Genomic DNA, 13,204 nt, shown 5'->3' on the forward strand with positions numbered 1-13,204 from the left:
TAACTCTCAGCGCAAGATAAAGTCCAGTAAAGTCTGATCAAAGATAGTCCGAGGGTCTCCAATGAAGTAGATGGTAGCTCAGCATTGCTCTCTAGTTGTTAATAGGATAACAGTTGCCTTATAACAGCTGGGAGGAAACTGTCCCTGAATCTGGAGGTGTGCGTTTTCACACTTCGGTACCTCTTGCCTGACAGGAGAGGGGAGACGAGGGAGTGTCCGGGGTGAAACTCGTCCTTGATTATGCTGCTGGCCTTGCCGAGGCAGCGTGAGGTGTAAATGGAGTCAATGGAAGGGAGGTTGGTTTGTGTGATGGTCTGGGCTGCGTCCACAATTCTCTGCAATTTCTTGCGGTCTTGGATGGAGCTGTTCCCAAACCGTGCTGTGATGCATCCTGATATCTGCGGCACATCTGCAGAAGTTGTTGGGGATGTGCCGAACTTCCTAAGTCTTCTAAGGAAGTCCAGTTTACAAGGAGCCGCAGCTGTCTGCAAGGTTTGTAAAGGCGAGAAAAAAGTTTGTTGTACAATAATAAGAAAGGTGAGAAGTTTTAACAAAACCTGAGAAAATAAAATGCTTGCCATGGCTTGGATTAACCAGGAGGTTCAACATCCACATGAAAGATAGATACAAAGTGCTGGGGTAACTCAGCGGATCAGGCAGCATCACTTGAGAAAATCGATCAGTGGCGTTTCAAACCGGGACCCTTCTTCAAACAGGTCGTATTAGAGGGGGAAAAGCTGGATGAGAGATGGTGGTGGGACAAAGCCTGGTGAGTGATAGTGAAAGTGAAATGAAATTGCATTCAGCTGTTCGGCCTGCCCTGTGCTTGAAACTGCAATGGCAATGGAAATGAAATGAAAATTAGTTGAGGCCAGTTCATTGGCTATATTTAAGTTAGATGTGGCCCTTGTAGCTAAAGGGATCAGGGGGTACGGAGAGAAGGCAGGTACAGGATAGTGAGTTGGATGATCAGCCATGATCATATTGAATGGCGGTGCTGGCTCGAAGGGCCGAATGGCCTACTCCTGCACCTATTTTCTATGTTTCTATAGGTGGATGCAGATGAGTAGAATTTTGGTTAGCAGTTGGGTAAGTGGAGACAAAATGTAATGAAAAGGAACTGCAGAAGCTGGTTTATACCAAAGATAGACACAAAACTCCTCCATGTTGGTTTACAAAAGAAAAGGCACACAGTGCTGGAGGAACTTACAGGTAATCCTGACCCTGAAGGTATTGTGCTGAATGTTGCTGCAATTCCAACACATTCACGGGCTGCATTGTTTCCCAGACTGTACAAAGTGCAACAAGGGTAGCATCCTAATGCACCCTCCATCCTCCCCACCGCCAACTTTCATGCGATTTCATGGGCTGTTATGAAGCAGGGTGGCAGTGTCAACTGTGAGGAGGATGCTATGAGAATGCAGGGTGACTTGGCCAGGTTGGAGGAGTGGGCAGATGCAGATTTCAGATGGCAAATGCAGTTTAATGTGGATAAATGTGAGGTTATCCACTTTGGTAGCGAAAACAGGAAGGAAGATTATTATCTAAATGGTGTCAAGTTGGGAAAAGGGGAAGTACAACGGGATCTGGGTGCCCTTGTTCATCAGTCTATGAAAGTAAGCATGCAGGTACAGCAGGCAGTGAAGAAAGCGAATGGCATGTTGTCCTTCATAACAAGAGGAGTTGAGTTTAGGAGCAAAGAGGTCCTTCTGCAGTTGTACAGGGCCCTAGTGAGACAACACCTGGAGTATTGTGTGCAATTTTGGTCTCCAAATTTGAGGAAGAACATTCTTGCTATTGAAGGAGTGCAGCGTAGGTTCACAAGTTTAATTCCCGGGATGGCGGGACTGTCATATGCTGAGAGAATGGAGCGACTGGGCTTGTATACTTTGAAATATTTGAAGGATGAGAGGGTATCTTATTGAAACATATAAGATTATTAAGGGTTTGGACACGCTAGAGGCAGGAAACATGTTCCCGATGTTGGAGGAGTCCAGAACCAGGGGCCACACACAGTTTAAGAATAAGAGGTAAGCCGTTTAGAACGGAGATGAGAAAACACGTTTTCACACAGAGTTGTGAGTCTGTGGAATCTCTGCCTCAGAGGGCAGTGGAGGCCGGTTCTCTGGATACTTTCAAGAGAGAGCTAGATAGGGCTCTTGAAGATAACAGAGTCAGGGGATATGGGGGGAAGGCAGGAACGGGGTACTGATTGGGGATGATCAGCCATGATCACATTGAATGGCGGTGCTGGCTCGAAGGGCCGAATGGCCTACTCCTGCACCTATTGTCTATTGTCTATTCAGGTTCAGATTGTTAATTTGTAGCTGAGGAGGAATATGCTGACGTTGGAGAGGATCCAGAGGAGGCTTACGAGAATCATCCTGGGGATGATTGGGTTAACGGATGATGAACGTTTGACGGCACTGGGCCTGTACTCGCTGGAGTTTAGAACGATGAGCGGGGACCTCATTGAAACTTACTGAATAATGAAAGGCCTGGATAGAGTGGATGTGGAGAGGATGTTTCCACTAGTGGGAGAGTCTAGGACCAGAGGCCACAGCCTCAAAATTAAAGGACGCTCCTTTAGGAAGGAGATGAGGAGGAATTGCTTTAATCAGAGGGTGGTGAATCTGTGGAATTCATTGCCACAGAAGGCTGTGGAGGCCAAGTCAATGGATATTTTTAAGGCGGAGATTGATAGATTCTTGATTAGTGCGGGTGGCAGGGGTTATGGGAAGAAGGCAGGAGAATGGGGTTAGGAGGGAGAGATAGGTCACCCATGATTGAATGGCAGAGTAGACTTGATGGGCCGAATGGTCTAATTCAGCTCCCATCACCTGATCTTGTGACCTTATTGTTTGGACTACATCCACAATTCTCCGCAATTTCTTGCGGTCTTGGATGGAGCTGTTCCCAAACAATGCTACGATGTGTCCTGATAAGAAAAGACACAGGGGCTTCCTCCATTTCAGTGTGGGGAAAAAGATTATTGTGTAAGACATGGAGGCTTGACAATGACGGGCAGTGAGGATATTCAGTTTAAACTAAACTAAACTAAACTAAACTAATTTAAACAAATAGAAGTTGATCACTGATTAATTATTTCAAATATATAAAATCCACATGTAACCCTTGTGTTGTGAGGATATAAAAAGGCTGTGGGTGCTGTGAATCATTGAAACATTCTGGGCTCTCTCAGAGTGTTTCCAATATATATTGGAATATATTATCTAAATGGTGGCCGATTAGGAAAGGGGGAGATGCAACGAGACCTGGGTGTCATGGTACACCAGTCATTGAAAGTAGGCATGCAGGTGCAGCAGGTAGTGAAGAAGGTGAATGGTATGTTAGCATTCATAGCAAAAGGATTTGAGTATAGGAGCAGGGAGGTTCTACTGCAGTTGTACAGGGTCTTGGTGAGACCACACCTGGAGTATTGCGTACAGTTTTGGTCTCCTAATCTGAGGAAAGGCACCATAGAGGGAGTACAGAGAAGGTTCACCAGACTGATTCCTGGGATGGCAGGACTTTCATATGAAGAAAGACTGGATGGACTTGATTTGTACTCGCTAGAATTTAGAAGATTGAGGGGGGATCTTATAGAAACTTACAAAATTCTTAAGGGGTTGGACAGGCTAGATGCAGGAAGGTTGTTCCCGATGTTGGGGAAGTCCAGAACAAGGGGTCACAGTTTAAGGATAAGGGGGAAATCTTTTAGGACCGAGATGAGGAAAACATTTTTCACACAGAGAGTGGTGAATCTCTGGAATTCTCTGCCACAGAAGGTAGTTGAGGCCAGTTCGTTGGCTATATTTAAGAGGGAGTTAGATGTGGTCCCTGCGGCTAAAGGGATCAGGGGGTATGGAGAGAAGGCAGGTACAGGATACTGAGTTGGATGATCAGCCATGATCATATTGAATGGCGGTGCAGGGTCGAAGGGCCGAATGGCCTACTCCTGCACCTAATTTCTATGTTTCTATGTTTCTACGTTTCTAACTCTCTCTTAAGCCATCCAGTGATTTGGCCTCCACTGCCGTCTGTGGCAGGGAATTCCACAAATTCACAACTCTCTGGGTGAAAACGTTTTTTCTCACCTCACTCTTAAATGGCCTCCCCTTTATTCTAAGACTGTGGCCCCTTATGATTCTAGATACAGAATGGAAACAGGCCCTTCGGCCCTCCGAGTCCACGCCGACTAGCGATCACCTGTTCACACTAGTTCTATGTTATCCCACCATCACATCCACTCCCTACACACTAGGGGCAATTTACAGACGATCAAATGTGTACAAAATCATGCGAGGAATAGATTGGGTAGATGCACAGAAACACTCTTGCTCAGTGTGGGGGAATCGTGAACCAGAGGACATAGTTAAGTAGAGGGGGGAAAGAGTTAATAGGAACCTAAGGGGTGACCTTTTCACACAAAAAGGGTGGTGGATTGTGGAACAAGCTGCCGAGGAGGTATCTAACTCTCTCTAAATCGCAATGTTTGATTTGATTTCCACAGCCCATGTGATAGGGAATTTCATAGAAACATCAGAAATTAGGTGCAGGAGTAGGCCATTCGGCCCTTCGAGCCTGCACCGCCATTCAATATGATCATGGCTGATCATCCAACTCAGTATTCCGTACCTGCCTTCTCTCCATACCCCCCGATCCCCTTAGCCACAAGGGCCACATCTAACTCCCTCTTAAATATAGCCAATGAACTGGCCTCAACTACCCTCTGCAGCAGAGAGTTCCAGAGATTCACCAATCTCTGTGTGAATAAAGTTCTTCTCATCTCGGTTTTAAAGGATTTCCCCCTTATCCTTAAACTGTGACTCCTTGTCCTGGACTCCCCCAACATCGGCAGCAATCTTCCTGCATCTAGCCTGTCCAACCCCTTAAGAATTTTGTAAGTTTCTATAAGATCCCCTCTCAATCTCCTAAATTCTAGAGAGTATAAACCAAGTCTATCCAGTCTTTCTTCATAAGACAGTCCTGACATCCCAGGAATCAGTCTGGTGAACCTTGTCTGCACTCCCTCTATGGCTATAATGTCCTTCCTCAGATTTGGAGACCAAAAGGACAGGTTTGGAGGTATATGGGCCAAACGCAGGCAGGTGAGATAGTGTAGATGGGACATGTTGGTCGGTGTTGGTATGTTGGGCCAAAGGGCCTGTTTCCACACTGTATCATTCTAAGACTAGTTTAATTTGGAGATACATCGTGGAAAACAGGCCTTCCAAGTCCGCGCTGACCAGCGATCACCGCTTCTCACTGCTTCTACACGATCCCACTTCCTCATCCATCCCGATACACTAGGGGCAATTTACAGAGGGCGAATTAATCTCCGAACCCGCACGTCTGTGGGATGTGGGAGGAAACCGGAGCACCCGGAGGACACCTATGCGGTCACGGGGAGAATGTGCAAACTCCACACAGACAGCACCTGAGGTCCGGATTGAACACGGGTTTCTGGCACTGTGAAGCAGCGGCTCAGCTTGTACGCAACTGTGTCACTCTAACAGAAGTTCACCAGCCTTGCAAAACATGACAGTGAACAAGTCACTATCTGCCACAATCTCTTTATAGTGTAAAGAAAATGTTCTCACGCACTCCCGACACCCATTAGGGGCAATATACCAAGGCAATTAATGTAGGGCGGCACGGCGGTGCAGCTGGTGGAGTTGCTGCCTCACAGCACCAGAGATCCAGGTTCAATCCTGACCTCGGGTACTGACTGTGCGGAGTTTGCACGTTCCCCCTGAGACCATGTGGGTTTCCTCCCATATCTCGAAAGCATGCGGGGTTGCAGGTTAATTGGCCCTCTGTAAATTGTCGCTAGTGTGTGGTGGATGGTAAAGTGGGATAACATTGGGCTAGTGTGAATGGGTGATCAATGGTCGGCACGGGCCTGGTGGGACAATGAACCTTCAAACCCGCACGTCTTTGGGATGTGGGAGGAACCCGGAGCACCCGGAGGAAAACCCGCATGGTCACAGGGAGAACGTGCAAACTCCACATGGTTTACCCCAATGCCAAACCATCCATTGGCAGATTATCTCCCTGCAATTAAATGCCACGTATTGTTATAAAGGGGAAATTTAGTTTAATGTAGGTATGTTGCAAAGCGTGCCTGAAGGTTGCTGAAAATCTGTCCCAGCCCGTGTGCGCGATTTTGGCACCGTTTAGAGGGGGCGGGTTTAAAACGCGATATTCCCTAGGCTGTTCAAATCGAGGATGTTCAGCCTAGTTAATTATTAACGAAAAATCGCTGGAAGATTCCGTCGCTTTAGCTATTATTACTTTTAAGGGCTCAATCTAGTTATTATAGTAGCTAAAAAATTAACCTCTAAACCCGTGACCGCCGGCAACCGGCCGGTTCTCATACAGGGGAAAACAGAAGGTAGGCTGTTTATTTGTACATTAAAAAGGGCTTCTTAAGATCCCTTTATACAAAGTTTAATGTTGCGAGTAGCTCATTTGGCCCCATTATATCCCGCAGTATTTTTCTGGGCATTTGGGGCACAAATCTACTGCAATGTGAACGTTCTAAACCAGCGCGTTCACAGGATCCCACTAGAAAGCTGATTTAAATTGACTTTAATTTACAGCAATTGAACACTAAATTCCTTCCATTTGGCCTATAAATTAATGTAAATGAGATTTAAAAATCATGTTTTATTGTGAATTATTTGTGAATATTATTTGGACACTTATGCTATTTAAAAATGTTAATCATTTATTAAGAAATGGATAGATGTTTAGATCTAGTAATTGAAGTTTGAAATTAGCTACAATTGGGTAACTAACTAATTATATGCTTTAATTTCAGGTCATCCAAGTAAGATTGTTTTATATTTGTTTCGGAATGCTTCAATCTATGATAACTGAAAATTTCATTCAGTTCTCTTAATTTTTAAGAAAGTTATGGGCTTTTGACTCTCCACGATCACAGCTTTTTTGTTATGTCCATAGAAAATCAATAGGGAACAAGATGCTAATTTCCGAGTATGAAATGGCCATAACTTTTTAAATACTTGAGATATGAAAGTGAATTAGGTGTCAAATTAAACTTATTTTTATGCTTTATCTGATGGGATAAATTGCAGACTTGATTTTTTAAATCTCAAAATTTTGTAACATTGCTATTTAATGTAGTTTAAAAAAACAGGCTCTTCGACCCACTGAGTCCGCGCCGAACATCGATCCCCGCGCACTTACACGATCGTACACACACTAGGGACGTTACAATTACACCAAGCTATTAATACGACAAACCTGTACGTCTTTGGAGCATGGGAGGAAACCGGAGCACCCGGAGGAAACCCACGCAGATCACAGGGAGAACGTACGAACTCCGTACAGACAGCGCTCGTGGTCAGGATCGAACCTGGGACCCTGGTGCTGTACGGCAGCAACTCTACCCCTGCCGCCTATAATGTACATGTTGCATTAAGACAAAGGGTGATGGTCTTCATCTTTACAGCAAAACGGTTATCACTGACATGCTTCCACTATATAAGCCTTCTAGACCGCTAAGATCTTCTGAAACCAATCTGTTAGTGATTCCCAGAGTAAATACAAAACATGGGAAAGCAGGATTTAGTTACTATGCAACAAATAGCTGGAATAAACTTCCTGAAGATTTAAGACTTGCCTCAACTTTGACCACTTTTAAAACAAGACTGAAAACTTTTATGTTTACTTTAGCTTTCAGCTAAATCTTAACTACATTGCACTTTTAACTTTTGCACTTTTTATAATGCATTTTTAATTTTGCTTTTCTTTTCTTTTAGTTCTATTTTATTTCATTTTATTATTTTGTTTTATTGTATGACATGTTTTTATGTGAAGCACTTTGAGTCTGCCTTGTGTATGAAATGTGCTATATAAATAAAGTTGCCTTGCCTTGCCTTGCCTTGCTCCTTCATCTTGGGGTGTAGTAATACTGAGAAACGCCCTTCCAACTACGTGCTCCTCTAACGGGGGGTGCAGAACCGATTCTTTGTCGCACATTAATTGCAGTGCACAACATTGAACACAATCCACAACTCATTGTTGCAAAGCAACGCCTGTCCAGCCCAACTGAAAACATGTTACATAAACACCCTGTAGAATAATAGAATGCATTGAGATTTTAATTGGACAGGCAACATCTCTGAGAGAAGGAATGGCCAACGTTTCAGACTGAAGAAGGGTCTCGTCCCAAAACATCACCCATTCATAAGGTCAGAAGGAATAGATGTAGAATGAGGCCATTCAGCCAATCAAGCCTACTCCACCATTCAATCATAGCTGATCTATCTCTCCATCCTAACCCCATTCTCCTGCCTTCTCCCCATCTCTGACACCCGTACTAATCAAGAATCTATCTATCTCTGCCTTAAAAATATCCACTGACCTGGCCTCCACAGTCTTCTTGTGGCAAATAATCCCACAGATTCACCACCCTATGACTGAAGAAATTTCTCCTCATCCCCTTCCAAAAAAGAACGTCCTTTAATTCTATGTCCTCTAGTCCTAGACTCTCCCACGAGTGGAAACATCCTCTCCACATCCACTCTATCCAAGCCTTTCACTGTTCTGTACGTTTCAATGAGGTCCCCCCTCATTCTTCTAAACTCCAGCGAGTACAGGCCCAGTTGCTTCTCTCCCCAGTTGCTGCCTGTCCCGCTGAGTTACTCCAGCATTTTGTGTCCATCTTCAGTGTAAACCAGCATCTGCAGTTCCTTCCCACACATTCAGATGATAATGATAATGCACAGCTCGTTAATGTATAGATAAATTGGCCGCTGCTAATTGTTGGCTCGTTGCCCTGGGACAGTGTCGAACTATAGAGTCATAAACAGGCCCTTCGGCCCAACTCGTCCATGCCGACCAAGATTACCCACCTACACTGGTTCCATTTACCCGTGTTTAGCACATATCCCTCTTCACCTTCCCTATCATGAACCAGTCGAAATGTCTTCTAAATGTTGTTATAGTGCCTGCCTTAACTACCTCCATGTTTCATAAACTCATCACCCTCTCTGTGATAAAGTTGCCCTTCAGGTTCCTACTAATTCTTTACCCTCTCATCTTAAATCTATGTCTGTGGTTTTTGATACCCCTGCCCTGGGCATATGATTCTAGGCATTCACCCTACCTATGATTTTATACACCTCTACGAGATCACCCCTCATTCTCCTGCACTCCAAGGTATGAAGTCTTAGCCTGGCCAACCTCTCCCTTTAGATCAGCCCCGCGAGTCCTGGTAACATCCTCGTAAATCTACCCTAGACTCTTTCCAGCTTAATCACATCTTACATAGACTAGGGAAGGCAGATGTATTGTAAGTTTAAAGATTCATCCTTAAGTGGCAACTCCGACAGTGCAACACAGAAATGTCAGTCTAATATATCAAATATAGACAGGAGTAACTCAGCGGGACAGGCAGCATCTCTGGTGAGAAGGAATGGGTGACGGTTCAGGTCGAGACTCTTCTTGTTGTCCAGCTCTACACAGTCTGAAGAGGGGCCTCAATCTGAAACGTCACCAGAGATGCTGCCGGATCCGCTGAGTTACTCCAGCGGTTTGTGTCTTTCTTCGCTGTAAACCAGCATCTGCAGTTCCTTCGACACACACAGTCTAATATATGTCAGGTCCAAGAAGAAAAAAATGAATGAAAAACCCTTCTGCGGCAACTGAGGCAGCCTTATTATCCACCACCTTGAAGCTGACACTTACAAAGGCTTTCGAAACATAGAAACATAGGTGCAGGAGTAGGCCATTCGGCCCTTCAAGCCAGCAGTGCCATTCAATATGATCATTGCTGATCATCCAAGATCCTGCTTTTTCCCCATATCCCTTGGTTCCGTTAGCCCTGAGAGCTAAATCTAACCTACACTGCACTAACTAAATCTGATTGAGGCAGTGCAGCGTAGGTTCACGAGATTGATCACTGGGATGGCGGGACTGTCATATGAAGAAAGATTGAAAAGACTAGGCTTGTCTTCAGAGTTTAGAAGGATGAGGGGGGCTCTTATAGAAACATATAAAATTATAAAAGGACTGGACAAACTAGATGCAGGAAAAATGTTCCCAATGTCTGGCGAGTCCAGAACCAGGACTCCCCCAACATGGGGAACATTTTTCCTGCATCTAGCCTGTCCAATCCCTTAAGAATTTTATATGTTTCTATAAGAATCCCTCTCATCCTTCTAAATTCTAGTGAATACAAGCCCAGTCGACCCATTCTTTCATCATAAGCCAACCCGGGAATTAACCTGGTGAACCTACGCTGCACTCTCTCAATGGCAAGAATGTCCTTCCTCAAATTAGTAGACCAAAACTGCACACGATAAAGGGAATAACCTGAATAATTCTCAGGACAAGATAAAGTCCAGTAAAGTCCGATCATGGATAGTCCGAGGGTCACCCGCAAGGTGGATGGTAGCTCAGGACTGATGGTTCAGTTGCCTGACAACAGCTGGGACGAAACTGTCCCTGAATATGGCAGTCTCACACTTCGTAACCTCTTGCCTGATCGCGGAGGGGCCTTGATTATGCTGATGGCCTTGCTGTGGCAGCATCACATGTAAATGGAGTCAATGGAAGGGAGGACAATGATAGATGGATACAGGTGAGGAGGTGGGGGGTGGGGGGGGGGGGGGGGGGGGGGTTCATTGGAAGTTGGCTGGACAACGGCCAGAGATGAGAAGACATCAGGAGATGAGGACAGAAGTGGAGCGAGTTGTGAAGCCAGAGGAAGGAATGTAGGAGGAAGGGGGAAAAAGTGGAGATGGGGGCAGGTACTGGGCTTGGGCAAGAACAATGTACTGCTTGCTGCATGACCGTTTCCCAGACTGATTAGAATGAGGGATGAATGTCAAATCCAACTGGTACTTGCAAGCACTCCACAAAATTGTCACACTGACCTCTGGCAGCCAGCAGCGCTGATAAATCCTTCTTGTGCTTTTAGATTTATTCAATAGTGGGGGAACTGGCATTATAGTGAGAAAAGTTTCCGTGACCAGCATTTTCTTCCGTGCTTCAGGCCCGGAAGAAGGGCATTTCAGTCAAGATGATAAGAGGATAACTTCTCGGAGCAGAACCAGGCCATTCAGCCCATCAAATCTGCCCTGCCGTTCGATCCTAGCAGATCTATTTTTCCTTCTCAACCCCATTCTCCTGCCTTCTCCCCATACCCATGGAGGCCCTTAAAAATCAAGGATCTATCAAAGTGGCACGGTGGCACAGCGCCAGAGACCCGGGTTCGATCCCGACCTCGGGTGCTGTCTGTACGGAGTTTGCACATTCTCCCCGTGACTGCGTGGGGGTTCCTCCGGGGTGCTCTGGCTTCCTCCCACATCACAAAAGTGTGAGGGGTTTGTAGGTTAATTGTTCCTCTGTAAATTGTCCCCAGTGTGTAGGATGGGATAACATAGAACTAGTGTACGGGTGATCGTTGGTCGGCACGGACTCAGACGGCCGAAGGGCCTGTTTCAACGCTGTATCTCTAAACTAAACCTGAGGCCCTGTGTAAAAGCAAAGAGCCAACTTCCTTATGCGGCAGAAGTCCATGCCATCTGCCCACCTTTCGGGTAGAGCCCCACCAACTCTCGGAGGTGCCAACACATAATTCAGCTTCCTCACCCTTGAGAAGTCCAACTTTGCTCACCAGCCTCTGCCAACCTTAGTGGAAAGCCAATAGCTCAGTTTAGTTTAGGTAGTTTACTGTCATGTGCACCGAGGTACAGTGAAAAGCTTTTGTTGCGTGCTAACCAGTCAGCGGAAAGACTATGCATGATTACAGTTGAGCCGTCCACAGTGTATAGATACATGATAAAGAGAATCACGTTTGGTGCAAGATAAAATGCAATATTTTGTGCAAAATTTAGGGTCTGTCAGATAAAGACCAAGTTAAGATAGACCCAAAATGCTGGAGTAACTCAGCGGGACAGGTGGCATCTCTGGAGAGAAGGAATGGATGACGTTTCGGGTCGAGACCCTTCTTCAGACCGATCTCCACTCAAAACCTCACCCATTCCTCCTCTCCAGAGATGATGCCTGTCCCACTGAGTTACTCCAGCATTTTGTGTCTATCTTTGGTTTAAACCAGCATCTGCAGTTCCTTCCTACACATCCAAGTAAAGATCGTCTGAGGGTCTCCGATGAGGTAGATAGTAGCTCGGGAACGCTCTCTAGTTGGTGAGAGGATGGTTCAGTTGCCTGGTAACAGCTGGGATGAAACTGCAGTTGATAGACGTTGGACTGTCAACCAAGCAGCCATTTTCCTCCAGCCTCCAACAGTCTCTGTACAACGGACCAGTCAGGGCCGGATTTAGATGAAGAGAGGCCCTAAGCCATTTCACTTGTCAGGCCCCCTCCCAATCCCCCACCCCCAGGACTAGAGGACCAGAACTACCCGACAGTGACAGTGTGAAACTTTTAGATCCTACTGTATGTTGTCATTAAACAGTTGGTTTTAAAACATAGATTGGATTCACCGCAGAGCGGGCAATGCCTTACCTGGATCGCCGTTTGAGGCTCTGGAGTATTGGGCCTGCGGTAGGGATGGGGGTTGGGGCCGGAGGAAGGCAGGTGAGTGGACTGAGGCCGAGGCGATGTCTGGTGGAGGGGTCGTGGGTGGTCAGGGGGGAGGGGGGTATGGGGACTGTAGTGTGGGTGGGGAAGAGCTGGGGTCACATGGTTTGTGGGGAATGGGGAAGACCCAGTGGAACAGCCACTGAGGTTACCAGGGTTGGGGAGCCTAGCACTAGGACCCAGCGCAGTCAAACCCAGGGGAGTGGGAACTGCAGCATGGAAACTTCAGGCCCGGTGCTGAGTCCACGCTGCAGGTAAGGCGACGGCTGCGGGCTGCTGGAGGGCGGTGGAGTGGCCAGGGTCAGCGGGCAAAGAGTAGGAGGTCCCGGTGGGCGGATGGTCGGTGAGGCAGCGAGGTGAGTGGGGCCCCCCTAGATCTCGAGGCCCTAAGCTTAAGCTTGTCTAGCTTATACGAAAATCCGGCCCTGGGACCAGTGAAAGTGTTAAATTAAAACGCACATGACTCATTTTTAAATTTAGAATTTTCCCGTGGTTACTCCAGGCAGTGACCAGGTGATTCATTTCTAATTCCTGGAGACTCCTACACAATCCTAAGGGAACAGAGACAGAGTGTAGAGCATGGAGACTGAGGAGAAGTCAACTTCACCTCGCAAACCAGTTCCAT

General features: G+C 46.2%; 1 protein-coding gene across 1 annotated transcript in view; it reads right to left on the reverse strand.

Moving 5' to 3' along the window:
* LOC129710524 (rap1 GTPase-activating protein 2-like) overlaps nucleotides 1-13,204 on the reverse strand; it is a 340,168-nt gene that overhangs the window by 296,592 nt on the left and 30,372 nt on the right. The window lies entirely within an intron of this gene.

The sequence above is a fragment of the Leucoraja erinacea genome, chromosome 28, assembly GCF_028641065.1.
Source record: "Leucoraja erinacea ecotype New England chromosome 28, Leri_hhj_1, whole genome shotgun sequence".
Taxonomy (NCBI): Eukaryota; Metazoa; Chordata; class Chondrichthyes; order Rajiformes; family Rajidae; genus Leucoraja; species Leucoraja erinaceus.